The sequence below is a fragment of the Nothobranchius furzeri genome, chromosome 6 (assembly GCF_043380555.1).
Source record: "Nothobranchius furzeri strain GRZ-AD chromosome 6, NfurGRZ-RIMD1, whole genome shotgun sequence".
Classification (NCBI taxonomy): domain Eukaryota; kingdom Metazoa; phylum Chordata; class Actinopteri; order Cyprinodontiformes; family Nothobranchiidae; genus Nothobranchius; species Nothobranchius furzeri.
Genome location: NC_091746.1, coordinates 37,050,765 through 37,068,418, shown reverse-complemented (window position 1 = coordinate 37,068,418; position 17,654 = coordinate 37,050,765). Strand labels below are relative to the sequence as shown.

The following is a 17,654-nucleotide window of genomic DNA, read 5'->3' as shown; positions in this document are numbered from 1 at the left end:
CACACATAAAAAGCACTTTGGATTGCTATTATCTGTCTCACCGAGACAGATCTCAGACAGATCCTGGGACGCTCCTGCCTGACATATTTATTTTATTCCCGGAAAAAAAATCTGACTAGTGATTTCTCTTGGCGTTCAGTTTATGCATTCAAACAGCACAGCACTCTATTCAAACTACTTACATGTAAATCTATTATTTGTCCATCCATTTTCATCCGCTTATCCGGAGTCGGGTTACGGGGGCAGTAGCGTCGAGAGGCCCAGACTTCCCTCTCCCCAGCCACTTGGGCAAGCATCCTCCGGGGAAATCCCAAGGGGTTCCCCGGCCAGGTCCGGTAAGAAGTCCACTCCGACAGCTTCTGGCGTTTTTAAAAAGTATCTCAGGGGCACGGTAAGGGTCGGAGATGTTTAGTCTATTTAATTTGTGACTATATAAAATGATTTCTTCGGTTTTAAAGTGTGAAGTAAACTCCAACAAAGTAAAATCCAAGCCGATCCCGTTCATGTTTACGATCCGTGTTTGTTTACCTTTTTTTCCTGCCAATATGGCGTCTACTAACTGGGCGGGATTCCCTGACTCCCGGGTGAGAGTCACGCGCGCTAACCAGTCAGCCAAAGGGACATCCCCTTGGCCAAGTAGCCAGGGCGCATGATCAATCGGGACACTGTGACAGGATGCCCACACTGCCACATATTGTTTTAGTCTGTTTGAAAAGATTGTATCATGGAAAAGTAGAAAACAACCTACAGTTGCGCCATCAACATGTGAAGCCGAGTATATGGCATTAGCTGCCACAACTCAAGAGAGTACATACCTTGTACAGCTACTTAAAGGGATAGATAGTTGTAACAAACATGTACCCATCAGAATATACGGAGAAAACTGGGGGCAATGGCATTATCCAAAAACCCAGTATCTAGACACAGAAGCAAAAATATAGATATTAGATATCATTTTGTACGATCAGCATACAAACAGAATGATAAACATCGAGTATTGCTCTACAGAAAACATGGCTGCTGATGAATTCACAAAGCCAGCACCAAAAACAAAGTTTGAGACTTTTAAAGAGTAATTGTTTGGAAAATAATGTGAACTGAAAAGACGTGATGTACTGAAGATGCAAACGAAAAGGTGAAGAAAGAAAAACAAAAAAGAGAAAAAGTAGAGGAGGCTAACGCCGGGGACACACCGGCCGCGGAAGCGCCGAGAAGCGAATCGCTCACAAAATTCGGCCGCTGCTCGCCGCTCCTCAGTTCAGATCAGACGCGCCCCAGTCGAGGTGCGCCTCGGCTGAGCTGCAGTTTTTCTTTTAAACACTTGGTGTCCTCCATTTCCTCTCTGCCTTTTCTCAGCTCTTTTTCTCTACGTTTGAGTGTGTGTGTGTGTGTGTGTGTGTGTGTGTGTGTGTGTGTGTGTGTGTGTGTGTGTGTGTGTGTGTGTGTGTGTGTGTGTGCGTGCGTGCTTGCGTGCGTGCGTGCGTGTGTGTGTGTGTGTGTATGTGTGTGTGTGTGTGTGTGAACCTATGGTATGAGATGTTTCTGCCAGTTGAATCTCTTGGAACCCGCTCCAATTCTGCAGCTGTATCCTAGCAGTTTCTTCCGAAATGGGTACGTAAATATCCATGTTTTTTGGGGGTCGTACAGCTCCTTGTGTTTCTCAACTTCCATAATTAATTTAAAGTCATCCATCTTAACTGCTTGCCTCAGACTTTCTGCCTCTCTGTCCTGTTTGCTCCGGTGAAAAGACACCCAAAACCACACCCCCCTTCACGTGGTCACACACACACACAAGTTCGATGTGTGTGTATGTGTGTGCGTGTTCGTGTGGTTTTTCTGCAGTGACTGATTACGAACACATTTGACTATTGCGGAATTTTATTTTGAAATGCTTTATTTTGTTAACTTTACCGGCCTGCCTCTTATGTCTAGGTTTGACTTCCTGCCAGAATTGACGCGATTCACCCGCGGCTCGCGAAAAAAATAGAGCCGACGCCGAAATGATCGCTGCGTGGGCTGGAGCGCCGGCGCGAGGCGATTTGCGGCGCTTCGGCGGCCCATGTGGTCTATAGAATAGCTTAACAAGGGCGCCGAAGGCGGTCCCATTTTCGCGGCACTTTCGCGGCCGGTGTGTCCCCGGCGTTAGTCTGTTCTTCTATTTTTTTTACACGCTTTATTGAAATTCACATCGTATGTGTATTACTCATTTATTTAGTACAATAGAGAATCACTAGACATACCTTTGAGTTGGAGTGTTGAGTATATTTTGTAACAAAAGCATGTCACGTGACTCGAGTGATGACATCACATGAACTGTGCGAGCACCGGAATGCTATTTCAGTTGAGCATGCGCAACAAACGATCTGTGTGTTCTCTAACTCAGACCAAAAGGAGAAAGATGGCGATCTGTGATTTTTCCTCTGGTGATTGTTAGCGGCTACACTGTTCAGCTAACCACTTTGGTGGCAGGTATCACGCTGAAAGATAATAATACATTTTATTTCAACAGCGCCTTTCTAAACACTCAAGGACACTTTACAGACAGAGATAAAATACACAACAATAAAAGATAGAACAGCATAAAACAAACAGACAGATTGGAGCAAAGAGAGTAACTATTGGAATTCCAGATGAAACAGGTGGGTTTTGAGTCTGGTTTTAAAGAGAGTGAGGGAATCAATGTTACGGAGGTCAGGAGGGAGTGAGTTCCAGAGCTGGGGAGCAGAGCGACTGAAGGCCCTGCTCCTCATAGTGACCAGGCGGAAAGGTGGGACAGAGAGGTGGATGGAGGAGGAGGACCTGAGGGAACGGGTGGAGGTGGAAGGATGAAGGAGGTCTGAGAGGTACGGGGGAGCTAGGTTATGGATGGCTTTGAATGTATATAGCAGAATTTTGAATTGGGTTCTGGAAGTGACTGGGAGCCAGTGGAGCTGCTGAAGAACAGGGGTGATGTGGTGGAAGGAGGGAGTTCTGGAAATGATGTGGGCTGCCGAGTTCTGGAGAAGTTGGAGTTTATGGAGTGATTTGTGAGGAGAGAGACCGAAGAGAAGAGAGTTGCAGTAGTTAATACGGGAAGTGATGAGGCTGTGGACAAGGATGGCGACCGAGTGAGTAGTGCGGGAGGGGCGTAGGCAGTTAATGTTACGTAGATGGAAGTAGGCAGACCGGGTAATATTGTTTACGTGGGACTGGAAGGATAGTGAGGAGTCAAGGATGACACCCAGACTCTTGACCTGAGGGGAGGGGGAAACTAAGGAGTTGTCGACAAGAAGTGTAAAGCTGTGGATTTTGGATAGTAAATATTTAGTGCCGACAAGTAACATTTCTGTTTTATCACTGTTAAGTTTGAGAAAGTTTGATGTAAACCAGTATTTGATTTCAGATAAACAATTGGTGAGGGAGGAAGGAGGGAGTGAAGAGGAGGGTTTGGAGGATACATAGAGCTGGGTGTCATCCGCGTAACAATGAAAATGGATGTCAAATTTACGGAAAATATTTCCCAGGGGAAGAAGGTAAGTGATGAAAAGGAGTGGACCGAGAATAGAGCCTTGGGGGACGCCAGTAGTGACAGGGAAGGGGCGGGAAGTGAAGGATTTGAGTTGAATAACTGAGTACGGCCAGAGAGATATCAACGGAACCAATCAAGCGGGGTATGAGAAATGCCAAGGGAAGACAATCTATGGAGGAGGATGGTGTGAGAGATGGTATCGAAGGCTTAACTCAAGTCAAGGAGGATGAGAATGGAGAGCAGTCCAGTATCGGCAGCAGTGAGGAGGTTGTTAGTGATTTTTATGAGTGCAGTTTCTGTACTGTGGCCAGGTTGAAAACCAGACTGGAAGGGCTCATAGAGGCTATTGAGGGTGAGATGAGCATGGAGTTGAACAGAGTTTATTTTTTCTAGGATTTTTGAAAGAAAGGAAAGATTTGAGATGGGACAAAGATTATTGAAATTATTGGGATCAGTGCTGGGTTTCTTTAATATCGGAGTTATTTTCATAGGGGAAAACAAGATGGCCGATGGACAGGTGTGCCTGTGAGAGGCTCTCAAACAATTAAAGAAGATTCTATTTAAAAGTGCTTGGAATGGTGAAAAGCTGTGTGGAAATCCTCTGAAACCAAGACCTTTAACTGCAAGTTGATAAATTTATGACTGGAGCTGTGAAATATGCCAAAACCAAGGCTAAAGCAATCCTCCAACAAATGGAAGAAGGTGCTCACAAACAAATGGAGAGCAATCAACTGGAATCAGCTGAGGACATGACACCAACAAAATCTTCAGGTATGGCTGAAATACTCAAAGAACTGAGAGAATTTCGAACTGAAACATCAGCCAGCTTTGGAGCATTAAAAACGGAATTGAATGAGCTACAAGCAGAGTTCACAAGCATAAAAAAAGAATGGAGGAAGCTGAACAGAGAATTGTTGAGAGTGAAGACTATGCAATGAAAATCTCCAATGTGTTAATACAAGTGGTTCAGATGCAAAAACAACTAGAAATGAAATGTGAGGCACTTGAGAGCCAAGCTCGCAAAAAAAAATATAAGAATCTACTCTGTACCTGAGGGTTGTGAAGAAAATAACATCATTGAGTTTGTGAACAAACTGGCCCGTGAAAAACTGGACGTGATTGATGATTTGAATATTGAGAGAGCACATCGTGTTGGGCCAAAGATGGGACAAAGGGAGCGCCCCAGAGCAATCATGGTTCGATTCCAGTCATACGCCATGAAAAAGAAAGTATTGGCGGCTGCTTGGAGAAAAAGGAATGTTCAAGTGAAAGACCAAAGGATTTATTTCGATGAGGACTTTGCAAACGCTGTGTTCAAGGAGCAGGCTAAATACAAGGAGGTGCGGAAAATACTCAACGAAAGAAAAGTGAAGTCACGGATCTTGTTTCCAGCGAGACTGAAACTCTTTTGTGAAGATGGGAAAGTGAAGGTGTATAGTGACCCCCAGGCTGCTGCTATTGGACTACGTGAATTTGGAGTAAACATGCATATTACAGAAGAGGTTCCCGATCTGGAATCAACGCTGAGGAGCGCAGGATGGCTGTCAGTTCATGCTCAACGGAGAACATGCCCTGGTCATGAATTGATTAAAGGAGTCAACACTCTTCTTAAAAGTCACAAGAGTTGAGGTACTTTTGTGAAAAATCGTTGATGGCAAATTCTGCTGTGAAAACTCTGAAAAGATTTGAAGTTACTGAATATAACACACTTGACAATGAAAACAATATTGATCCAGATGGTGATCTGTTAAATACAATTAATGATAACTAAATATTACACAAATGATCGGTTTAATAGTTCTGTAGATTTAGGTCATTTCTCACTTATCCACTTTAATTGTAGAAGTCTTTACGTTAGTTTTGACCAAATTAATGCATATATGAAAACATTTAAGCACCAATTTGAAGTGATTGCTTTATCTGAAACATGGTTAAATGAAGAAAAGGGTATAGATTTTGATATGGTAGGGTACCATTTGTTTTATACAAACAGAGGAAAGGGAAAAGGTGGAGGGGTTGCGCTGTACGTCAAAAGTGCCTTGAAGTGTGAAATACTGGAGTCCATGGCAGTAGCTGTGGAAGATGTGATGGAATGTGTAGCTGTTGAAATAGAAATGGAAAAAACTAGAAACATTATAGTAGCCTGTATATATAGAACACCTGGCTCCAATTTACAATGTTTTAAAGAAAGATGCAAAACTCTCATAGATGGATTAAATGACAACAAATCCTGGTTAATATGTGAAGATTTCAATATGATTTACTGAACCAGAGAAACAAAATGACTAGAGACTTTATGGATGTGATGTCCAGCAGGAGTGTATATCCTGTGATCACTCAGCATACTAGAGTCACCAGTACCTGTGCTACATTAATAGACAATATTTATACAAATGAAATTGAGAAGACAGCTAACAGTGCTCTCCTAATTAGTGATATAAGTGATCAACTACCAATTTTTATAATACATAGAAATGTATTAAAAAAACCTAAGGAGTTAGATCAGATAAAACATGTTAGAATAAGGACAGAGGATGCTATAACAGCATTATGTAATGACTTGTTGAAGGAGAACTGGAGTGGGGTTTATGTGAAGGATGTGAATGTGGCATATGATACGTTCTTAAAAACATATAAATCTTTATATGATGAGAACTGCCCTGTAGTTGTCTGTAGAAAAAAGATTATTATGAAGAACCGTGGTTAACTAAGGGATTACTGAAATCTTGTAAAAGGAAAAACAAATTATACAGAGATTTTGTCAGATACCGAACCAAAGCCACAGAAATGAAGTACAAAATATACAAAAATAAATTGATATCATTAATAAGACAAGCAAAAAAAGATTGATTGATTGATTGATTGAAATCTTTATTTTGAACATGTTAAATAAACACACAAACAACAAAGCAAAAAAAAAAAAGTACAACAACGTAGAATTCAAAGAGACTAAGTACCTCAAAACAAACAGAAAAAGAAAATGAGCAGTCACAACTAATAACCTTCATGTTCAAAAAGGATCAGGAAGAAGCATAAGCTTATTTAATCCCACCCCTTTTCCATTATCTAGTAATAAATAGATATACCTACATATACACATACATATATGTTTCTATCTACATACATGCACATACACACCTATTCACAATTTCAGTAACCCCAGTAACATTTCATAGTATACACAACCTACAGATATATAGACACATACCATCATACCCGTGCCCCCGCAAAAAAAAGAAAGAAAAAAATCATTATAATTTAAGGCTGAAGGAAAGCATAGGTGACATGAAAACAACATGGAGAATTCTGAATAGTGTCATAAGATCCAGGTCTCAGCATGCCTGTTATCCAGATTTCTTTACTAATGGAGATAAGATCTTGAGGGATAAAGCTGAGGTGGTAAATGAACTTAATTCATTTTTTGTAAACATAGGACCAAGTTTGGCCAAATCTCTGGAAACACAAACTTATGAAGCTGGAAAAATACAAGGAGGGAGCAAAATTTTACAGTTTATGTTTTTAGGGGATGTAAGTGAAAATGAAGTTTTGACGATAGTTAGGAAAAGTAAAAATAAAACATCCACAGACTGTGACGGGATTGACATGATGATTGTAAAGAAAACTATTGATTATGTTGTTAAACCATTCACTTACATCTGTAATTTGTCCGTTCAGAGTGGTACATTTCCAGATAAAACTGCAGAAAACTGCAAAAGTAATTCCAATATTTAAAAATGGTGATAGACATAAGTTTGATAATTATAGACCAATCTCAGTGCTTTCTCAGTTTTCTAAAGTGATTGAGGAATGGTTTGTTCAGAAACTAGATAACTTTATTGAGAAGGAAAACCTCCTGAGTGAGAGTCAGTATGGGTTTCGATCACATAAATCTACATCCCTGGCTTTATTGGAATTAAATGAAGAACTTTCATCAGCAATAGAAAAAAACAATATACAGTGGGTTTGTTTATTGATTTAAAAAAGCCATTCAACGCAATAGATCATAGTATTTTACTCTCCAAGCTGAGGGATTATGGGATACGTGGAATCGCCCATGACTGGTCAAGTAGTTATTTGACTAATAGAAATCAATTTGTACAGTTAGATGATGAAATTTCAGATTCACTAGAGATTATGCACGGTGTCCCACAGGGGTCAGTGTTGGGCCCTACGCTTTTTATTCTATATATAAATGACATTTGTGATGTGTCCAAAGTATTACAGTTCATATTGTTTGCTGATGACACGAATATATTTTCTTCTGGAAATGATTAAGAAATTATTATTCAAAATATGGTTTGTGAAATGTCTAAACTTAAGAAGTGGTTTAATGACAATAAATTATTTCTCAATTGGAATAAAACAAAATTCGTGGTTTTTGGTAACAGAAAAACTAATGATTTAGTTACGTTGTCTATTGATGGTTTTTTAATTGATAGAGTAAATGAAGTCAGATTCTTAGGGGTTCTTTTGGACCATAAACTTACTTGGAAATCCCATATAAAATATATAAAACAAAAATATCCAAAAGTATTGGAATTTTAAACCAAGTCAAAGGTTTCCTAGAAATTTCAACGCTTCAGACATTATATTATTCATTTATCTGTCATGGTTCTGCCTTCTCTCTGCTTCTGCTGCTATTTTCCCTTCATTGTTTGCAGGTGAGTGTGTTGGGGAGCAGCAGCTGCAGCTAATTACCATCAGCCTGGCCAGAGGATTTAAGGAGCGGTGCTTCCACACCTCAACGCCAGTTGATACTCTACTATTGGGTAGATTGAGCCACGTCCTTATCTGTGCCTTGACTTTAAGAACTTGTTTACCTTAACTAACCCAGCTCTGCATTCTTGTCTGTACCAGCCCTGGATTCCCTCCACCTGCCTGAGGTGTGATTTATCACAGCGTCGTTCAGCTTCCCTGGCCTCCTGCTCTCCACCGCTCACCTGCCTTCCTGGATCCAGCATCACCTCCAGCGACCATCTCCTCCCTGCATCAACCTGACTTGCCTCTCCCTCCTGCCCCTCGTCCCGCTCAACTCAGTAAGCCCGTTCCACTCATGATTATTCATCTCCTGGTTCTCAGTTTCTAATCACTCTCACCATTCTTCTTAGAGTCGGAGTTGCCTCGTTTCCTGTCCCGTTTGGATCAGCACCCTCAGTTTTCGCTTTGTTTTCTTTATAAAATAAAGATTTTTATTATCATCTCTTACCTTATACCTGAGTGATTCTTCATGTGGGTTAAGAAATTACCACCCATCATGACATTATCTTACCATACTTAACTTAATGTATTGAGGTTTGGGGTAATAAAACCAACACTAATCCTTTGTTTCTGTTACAGAAGAAAGTTTTGCGAATTCTATATAAAGCAAATCCGAGAGAACATGCTAACAAATATTTTCTATCTAAAACTATGAAATTCAAAGACTTAACTTGAAAATTTTACTAATTATGTTTAAGGCTAGAAATATACTGCCAACTAATCTACAAAGGTTCTTTGTTTTGATCCCAAAAAATAAGAGTAGAAAGAAACCAGAGTTTAAAAGGATATTTGTTCGTACTACACTAAAGCAAATGTGTATTTCAATATATGGTGTGAAATTATGGAATAACCTGTATGATGAATTTAAAAAATGTACAACTACTGATCAATTAAAGTGTATAAAGATAAAATGCTAAAATCGTATGATTTGGTGAGTTGAGGATGGAGGATTAATGTTTTAGTAGTGATATTATTTGTGGAAGTAAGAGAGCAGTTTATTTTTGTGTATAAGGCTATTTTGTACTTGTTTATCTTGTCTTAGTTAAAGAGGGTAGGTCATAAGATTTTTTCTTCTTCCTCCCCCTATTTCACTCGAATGCTTATATTCTACTTTGAAGTTTGTATATTTAAACTTTGAGTGAAATAAATTATTGAATTGAAAAAATATTGAATTGAGTAATAGATGCAGTTTTGAAAAGTGAGGGAACAATACCGGTAGAGAGGGAGGAGTGGATTATGGCGGTTATGAGAGGGAGAAGGGAGGTGAGACATGTTTTAACCAAAACTGTAGGGAGGGGGTCGAGAGAGCAGGTGGTGGGCTTGAATTTACAGATACGATCAGATATTTCGGATGAAGTGGGAAGAAGAAAGGAACAAAATGACTCTTGGGGTGAAAAAATCTCAGGGGGAGGGGAAGAGCTTGGAATTAATTGCTGGTGTATGGAAGCAATTTTCTGAGTAAAGAAGGTTATTAAAGAGTTACATGAGTCAGCAGAATACAGGTGGGGGGGGGGGTAGAGAGTCCAGGGGATGAAAAATATTGCGCATTATTGAGAACAGAGTCCTGGAGTTGCCTTCATTGGAGGAAACCAATCCAGAGTAGAAAGCAGATTTTGTATGTTTAATAGAGTCCAAGTATTGAAGCAGGTGAGTTTTGTGCATTTCTTTGTGTATTGCAAGACCAGTTCATTTATGGAGATGTTCGAGTTGACGTCCTTTGGCTTTCATCCGTCGGAGTTCAGGGGTAAACCAGGGGGCAGAGTTAGTAAAGGAGACAGACAGAGTTTTGACTGGGGCAAGAGAATCCAAGATATTGTGGAGTGTGGAGTTATAATGAGAAACAAGATGGTCAGGAGAAGCAGAACTAGGGGTTGATATAGTGTTAATAATAGATGACAGGGTATCTGGGTTAATGTTTTTGATATTGCGGAATGAGATGTGACGGATAGGCTTAGTTCTTAAAGAGCAGAGGGCGATGTTGAATGACAGAAAAAAGTGATCTGATATATGGACATCATTAGCAGAACAGTTAGATGGGGTTCAACCACAGCAGCAGATTAAATCAAGAGGGTGACCTTTAATGTGCGTGGGAAAATTAGAATATGTTTGAAAATCGAAACTGTTGAGGTAGGAGGAGAAGTCTCTGGTGAAGGGGAGGTTCAAGTTGTCCATATGAATATTTATATCACCAAGCAGAATGACATTGGGGGAAAGGGTAGTGAGCTGGGTGAGTAATGAGGAGAAGTCATTTAAAAAGTCACTATTGGGCTTGGGTGGGTGGTAGATCAAGGCAATAACTGTAGGAGTGGGACCGGGTATTTGAAAAACAGAAGATTCCATGGAGCTGAAGACAGGAGTGGGGACAGGCAGCACCTGTCACTCCTGTACAAAATAGGCAAGATATTATTGTTGATCAATATCCTCCAGCTCCGTTCTAATGACAATATCCCATCTGTGTGTGTGTTGCTGTCCAACTGTCAGCAGACCAGGTCATTTGAAATGGCAGAGAAACGAAAAACGGCAGACATCCGGTTGTTTTTTAATGCTTCAGAACGTCAAGTAAGTAGAAACATTCATTTTGATAGAGACATCTATAAGAAAGAAATGAAATGCCTATGAAATTGTTTCTAAATGGTTTCATTAGGCAAAATCCAGTCACTTGAGCACAGGCAGCTAGAGCCTGTCAGACACAGGCACAGAGTCACAGGTCAGTTTCTTATGACATACAGTGTTATATATATATATATAGAGTGCTTTTTTTCATGTCCCCCCCAAAAAGGACTCTCTGAAGTTTTACTGTTTATTGCCCCCCCCCCCCCCCCCCCCCAAAAAATTGAAATGGGATTTGCTCCCTTGCTGCAGAGGGATGACTGGCTGCAGAGGGGTGACTGGAGAAGACTAAAGGAACACAGGAGACACATAAATGAGATGCAGACAAAGGACACATGAGGGCGCTATGAAACACAAAAGGAGAATCTGGAGTGGGAACTGGAGCGGCTGGGGAACAAAGGGACACAGAACATGACAGTGTAAGAGAATGGAGTGATAAAAGTTAATTTTGCCTTACACCCTGACACATGTTGTACTTCAATTTCTTCTCCCCCTGCGTAGCTGTTACTCACATTGACAGATTTATAGCCATTTTCTCCACATTTAATGCTTCGCCTTTCATCCTGAAAGAAGGATGCAGAGCTCCCTAAACTTTCATTTCTCTTCCCTCATCTCCATGTCTGGTTCGATGTCGACAATTCGGTGAGACAAGCAGTTGGAGTTCTCCGTCTTCCATTCATCCATCCATTTTTGTCCACTTATCTCGACACGGGTCGTGAGGCAGTGGCCTAAGCAAGGAGGCCCAGACTTCGTTTTACCCAGCCACTTGGGCCAGCTCCTCTGGGGGAATCCCAAGGCATTCCCTGATCAGTTGTGAGACAGAGTCTCTCCAGCATGTCCTGAGTCTTCCTTTGGGTCTTTTTGGACGTGCCTGTAAAACCTCCCCAGGGAGGCGTCCAGGAGGCATCCGAGTCAGATGCCCGAGCCACCTCATCTGGCTCCTCTCGATGTGGTGAAGCAGCAGATCTACTCCAAGCCCCTCCCAGATTACCAAGCTTCTCACCTTATCTGTTACAGAGAGAGAGCCCAGACACCCTGCGGCAAAAACTTGTTTTGGCTGTTTGTTTCCGCAGTCTCGTTCTTTCAGTCATTACCTAAAGCTCATGACCATAGGTGAGGGTAGGAACACAGATCGAGGGCCTTCCGGCTCAACTCTCTTCACCACAACAGATCGGTACAACGCCTGCATCCCTGCAGATGCACCACTAATCTCACGCTCCATCTTTTCAAATAAAACCTAAAATAACTTTTGCCGTCTGTTGAAAATAAGCACTTTCTTGGCATCAAAATGACTTAAAAATTAATGGACATCATATATTAAACCCATGGCATAAATCAAATGGGATCAGTAAATAACTTATCATCCCAAAGACTCTCATTATGTTCTTGTCTTTTTTATTTATTTTTATTTTTTTGCAACAGGGGACCCATGGTCTGGAAGTAAATGGGCATTAGGCTCCCCATACATCTGCAGGTGAATGTCTGATATTCGACTTTCTACAGGCAGTCCAAAAGGTAAATTGCCCTATTTGGACACTTTTCTGACTGAATACAGCTGTTACCTGCCAGCTCTGCCTGCCCACCTGATCCCAAACAGGTTCAGCTCAACAATCAATACGATCATCCTCAAACAGACCACCCTGGGCTGCATTATGCCCATCATAAATCCGAACAGGAGAATGATTCGTGGGGTGGCGCCAAACTCTCCGTCACCGCCAGCTGGAGGAACCCTCCTGATTCCTGGTACTGGATCCGATGCTGTGTTGTTGCTTGCTGCAGGTAAAGTCGGGTTTGAAGTCGGAACCTTCTCCTGCAGGATTGTATGTACGTGACAGTGCTGCGGGAACGTTATCGGAGTCGGAATCACAGACAGCGAGATGGATGGAGTGGTGGGATAAGGTGCAGCGGCGCTGCGCAGCCGCAAACGCCCACTGGCGCTGTCTGATCAGGGAGGAGGAGAGAAAAATCCGCGGAGTCTGACCAATCAGACGCATATTGCAGCTTCGCCCTCTGCACATGTCAGATGTCGTCACCGGGAAAACACCATCGCGCTGCCTCGTAGCACCCCGACGACAAGAATGGACCAGCACGGAGCGGGAGTCCGGACCGATGCGGTAAGACTCGGATCAGAACCAGGTGTCGGCTGTGAAGGATCATATGACCCGTTATGCTGTTAAAGGTTCGATCAGCAGATTCTGGATGCACCATCTGGATTGTTAGGCGTCCGCTCACCGAGCGCGGTCCGTCGTGCAACATTTTGATATCTGCACTCATCTATTTGCATAAAAGCATTCGAGCCTGCAGTGCGCGTGTCAGGGCGAGTGCTGTGCGCGTGCAGGGGTGTAGTGGGTGATCAGTTCTGCACATTACTGTCGCCGCTAGCTGGTTCTCGGCTGCTATCCCCATCCTCAAACACTGACATCATCATCATCACCATCATCATCAGGACTGAGGCTCCGGGCAGCAGCCCGTCATGCAGCAGCAGTCTGCGCAGTTTGCAAGCTCAGCGCCTCGAGGCACAGTCAGTGCCAGAACAGGAGGCCCACAGCTGGATTGCTCTGTGTTAGACAGAGACAGATGTTGCATATTAAACCACAGGTTAAACTATAGCTCATGATACCTGAGCAGGTAGTCCCCCCCCCCCCCCCACACACACACACAAACCTTCACTGTTCTCAACTTAAATGCTAAATAATTACAGAATGACCATTTGCTTTGCTTAGAATTTGACAATGATACTCTTTATAAATTATTGCTATCTAATACTCAAACAAGTAAATTGGATGATGAGGATGTGGACACTTATTTATAGAGCAATGAAAAAGCATGCATATATATATATATATATATATATATATATATATATATATATATAAGGTGAAGCAACATCCAGGAAGCAGCCAGGTAGGTTGTGTGTGTGTGTGTGTGTGTGTGTGTGTGTGTGTGTGTGTGTGTGTGTGTGTGTGTGTGCGTGTGCGTGTGTGTGTGTGTGTGCATCTTCTTTTTTCTAGGAAGAGTGAAAGGAAAACATGGCATCATTAACATCTTATAAATTGAATGTTATTTATAAGGCACACTGTTCGCTCTGATATCTGAAAACGGGATCAAATGTCTGCATACATTTTGACATAAGACATCTGAAAAATAATTTGTCTAACTTTGAACAAATTGAGTGATTGGCCAAAGGCTAGGTTTTTATTGTGCTGCAGCTAGACCGATGGTTGGAATAAGTCAAGGCTTCTGGTTTGATGGTTGCAAAAACAATTTGCTGCAGTGCCCTATAGAACACTGTATTATGACGATAACCACAGTCATTAGCATACAGCACACTATAGGCCAAACACAGTTTGATCAAGAAACTAACAGGTTTTTGTTCCAGCTGATTATGTGATGTTGTAATTCACTGCTAAGTGTGACAAATGTTTGTGTAGATTCTCAGTTGTCCAGGGCATGATAATCTTGAAGGTTTATGTGGAACAACTGGATTGTATTTATTTGTTTTTCTTTGTTCTGCTTAAAAACGCTTTGCCTCTCATCCAGGAAGCTTCTTCAGTTCTGAAACTTGGGTTGAGTTTATGAGGCTTAAGGTGTGGTCTGAAACAAACAAAGTTTGTCAACCCAAATTAAAATGGCCACCACAGCTATTCAATATTAGCAAACACACCTCACAGTACAGTCCAAGGAACAATCAAGAGTAACATCATGCAAGATCACGCATACATTTATTTCCCAAATTTGACCAAAACAACTACGACTACATAAATATCAGATTATCTTAACCTAAGACAGGGATGAGAGACAATGGGTGATGTGGAATCCTTCTACGAATTGATTGACGAGTTGATAAGTTTGGTTCTTCCTAATTATCACCACGTTATGGTGTTTTTAAAACCACATTTATTGAAACACAGGTGAGTCTTATCCAGGGACTTAACGACTAGCGAATGTATATGTACTAAGTCACAACTGCAGAAAGAAGGGGAAGTTTTTACTGGATGGTCTGATGGTGAGGCTCATATGCGTTAATTTGTCCAGTCAGGAAAAAAAGAAAATCATATCAAAATGGAAACTAGTTAGTTTGACAACTACTTTCAGGCAGCTAGAATGACAAAAGAAAAGCTGAAAGGAGGAACGGTTAAAGGAAAGGGACCAACGTTCCAGATACCCACATCATCCCAAACAATACTGCAAAGATTTACAGGAGAAAGCTCCTTGTGCCTGGGGTCGGAAATAAATGTCCTCAGGGAAAAAACAGCTTCTTATAGAACATTTTGGTCTCTAATGGCTGAAGCACTGTGTGAGCAACTGAGAGGTCAGCAGATCCAAAAGCCACCAGAGATGGATGGATGTCTAGCTGGCCTGAGAGGAGCTGTCACAAAATGGAGATGTTGTTGTAGTAGGACCCAAATGCAGTAAGGTGAAGCGACATCCAGGAAGCAGCCAGGTAGGTTAAAAGATAAAAGCCTCTATTTTAGGGCTTGGTTTGAAAACATGCAAACACAAGGATAGAACTGGTTTTACATAGACAGGGCAGTGAATACAATGACAGCTGGTGAGATGAGTACTGAGGATAATGGCCTAAAGGTGCGACTAGTTTACGGAGGGATGGGAGGTAATACATAAAGACAAGAGGACTGAAACTGAACCAGAAAAACAAGAAGATACAGTAACTAAGTTAGGACGGCATTAGAATTAAAAGCTGAGAGAATTAAGCCAAACAACAGGAAGCTAAAGGAAGATAACACATTAAAGATTGTTTTCTTTCTTTTCTCAGTTCCTTCAATGACTTAAAGAAGACGTATATTTACATAGCACTTCTCATAGACGCAAGTTGCAAAGTGATTCACTGGAACTTAAGGGTGTGGTTGACTGAAATTTTTTTAATGCTTCTTCTGATTATAATTGGGAACTCTAAAGGTTTTCTGCAGACTGAACATGAAAATAGTCTCCCATCATCATCATCATCATCATCATCATCATCATCATCATCATCATCATTTATGTATATGAAATAATGATATATGATATGAAGCATGCCACCAAAGTGCTGCACAGTAATAACTTAAAACAGATAAAATTAATAAAGGCAATTAAAACCAACAATAAAGATAGAATAAAATCACATGAAAGATCAGCAACATCTAATCCACAGAGTTAAAAGCCAGACCCTAAAAGGGGGTCCTACACCTATCTCCTGCATTACCTTCTGATAAAAACTAGATGGTGAAACTCTAGGATTAGAAAATCCAGACGGATCTACGTCACACTGTTAATTAACATTCATGGACTCACCCATCTTGATTCACGACGGGGAAGGCTGTTGTTTTTTAAACGTCCGGGAAACAACAGTGGACGTCCTGGCTTGTTTAAGCTAACTGTTAGCATTAGCAACTTCACCACACGGCAGAGGCTTCTCTAGGCTTCAAGTCAGTGGTAGAGTCCTGTTGCTGCTATCCAATCCTGGGTGAGATGTCCAAATATCGGGAAATAAGACACCAAAACCTGCTGTCTGAACTTAGCTGTGATGCGGGCAACTAGGTCAGGGAGATGATGTCGTCCCCCCCCCCCCAAGGAACATGAATTAACAGGGAAAATCAGACCAGATCCAGTTAGACATCCCTCTGCAAAAACTAAAACTATTTGACGTGCGAGCGTGCGTGCGTGTGTGTGTGTGTGTGTGTGTGTGTGTGTGTGTGTGAAGAGAGACAATCATTAAACTTAATTAAAATTAAAGTGTGACATCATAGATTTAAAGAATACATGAATCTACTAAACACTTTTATTTTGTTGAAATCTTTTTGAAGTTAACTCCTTGTTTGTTTAATACTTCCACATTAATTTATCAAATTATCAGACTGAACTGAAATATTTGTTAATTAATATATCTTTCTCTGGAGCACAGCATCAAAAACAAAATCTATTATTATTGTTGTTGTTGTTGTTGTTGTTGTTATTATTATTAAAACCAAAACTGAAGTAAAGTCACTCTGTGCTGGCTATAGGTTTAAGGGGCCTGAGTAACATGATGTAATTGTCCTTTGAGGCTTGGAAGGCCTAGATATTTGACCCTCTGCTGACGGCGTCTGACTGCAGCACTGTGGATCATCAAGCACCAACAAAGCAAAAATCACTGCCTGAATTATAATCTGAGTCATGACTTACTTTAAACACAATAATCAGATGTAGCATGCATAGCATGCATGCCATGCACATCATGGAACACTATCTAGTACCGCATGAGGTTGAACAATACACAAAAATGTGACTTTTGTAGATAAAACAAATATCATGCTGCTGAGGACTCTTTCCAGAACCAAAAGTAAGACCAAACTGAGCTCCTAAACAGCTCATAAGTCTCTACAGGGACTGTTCTCTCACATGAACTTTTTTAAAGGTGAATGCTTTGTGAGTATTTAGTCAGTATTTGTTTTTCTGGGATTTTTGCGTTATTTACAGGCTAGGCTCGTGCATTTGACATATTTTTAGCTTGTGTTGAGTATCATAATTACTAGTGCTGGGGCTAATGTAGCATGTCAGGCTCATATCAGTGTTTAAATCTTAATGATGCAGTTAGTCTTTTACCTTCAGCTGCTGGTGTCTATAGGAGGAAACTACTGACAGAATCCGAATGTAAAAGGTAATAAACAGGATAATCAAGAGGATCCAGTGATTGATGCATCAGATGGATCTAGATCACCCCAGGGAGGCAGTGTGTAGTGTTGCATGCTGATGCTGGAGGAGGGTCAATCTACAGAGGAAGAATTAGTTCTGCCTCGAG

General features: G+C 41.2%; 1 protein-coding gene and 1 long non-coding RNA gene across 2 annotated transcripts in view; both read left to right on the top strand.

The window, feature by feature from the left end:
• The first annotated feature begins 7,734 nt into the window (after window positions 1-7,734).
• LOC129157038 (uncharacterized) lies at window positions 7,735-8,706 on the top strand. Its single transcript, XR_008560429.2, has 3 exons — window positions 7,735-8,277; window positions 8,366-8,544; window positions 8,617-8,706. It is a non-coding gene; the product is annotated as an uncharacterized lncRNA (long non-coding RNA).
• A 3,608-nt stretch (window positions 8,707-12,314) lies between these two features.
• The window catches only part of ajm1 (apical junction component 1 homolog), a 24,863-nt gene continuing 19,523 nt past the window's right edge, over window positions 12,315-17,654 (top strand). The window contains exon 1 of the mRNA XM_015941735.3: window positions 12,315-12,990. The gene's annotated coding sequence lies outside the window, so the exon portion shown is untranslated. The remainder of the gene's footprint in view (window positions 12,991-17,654) is intronic.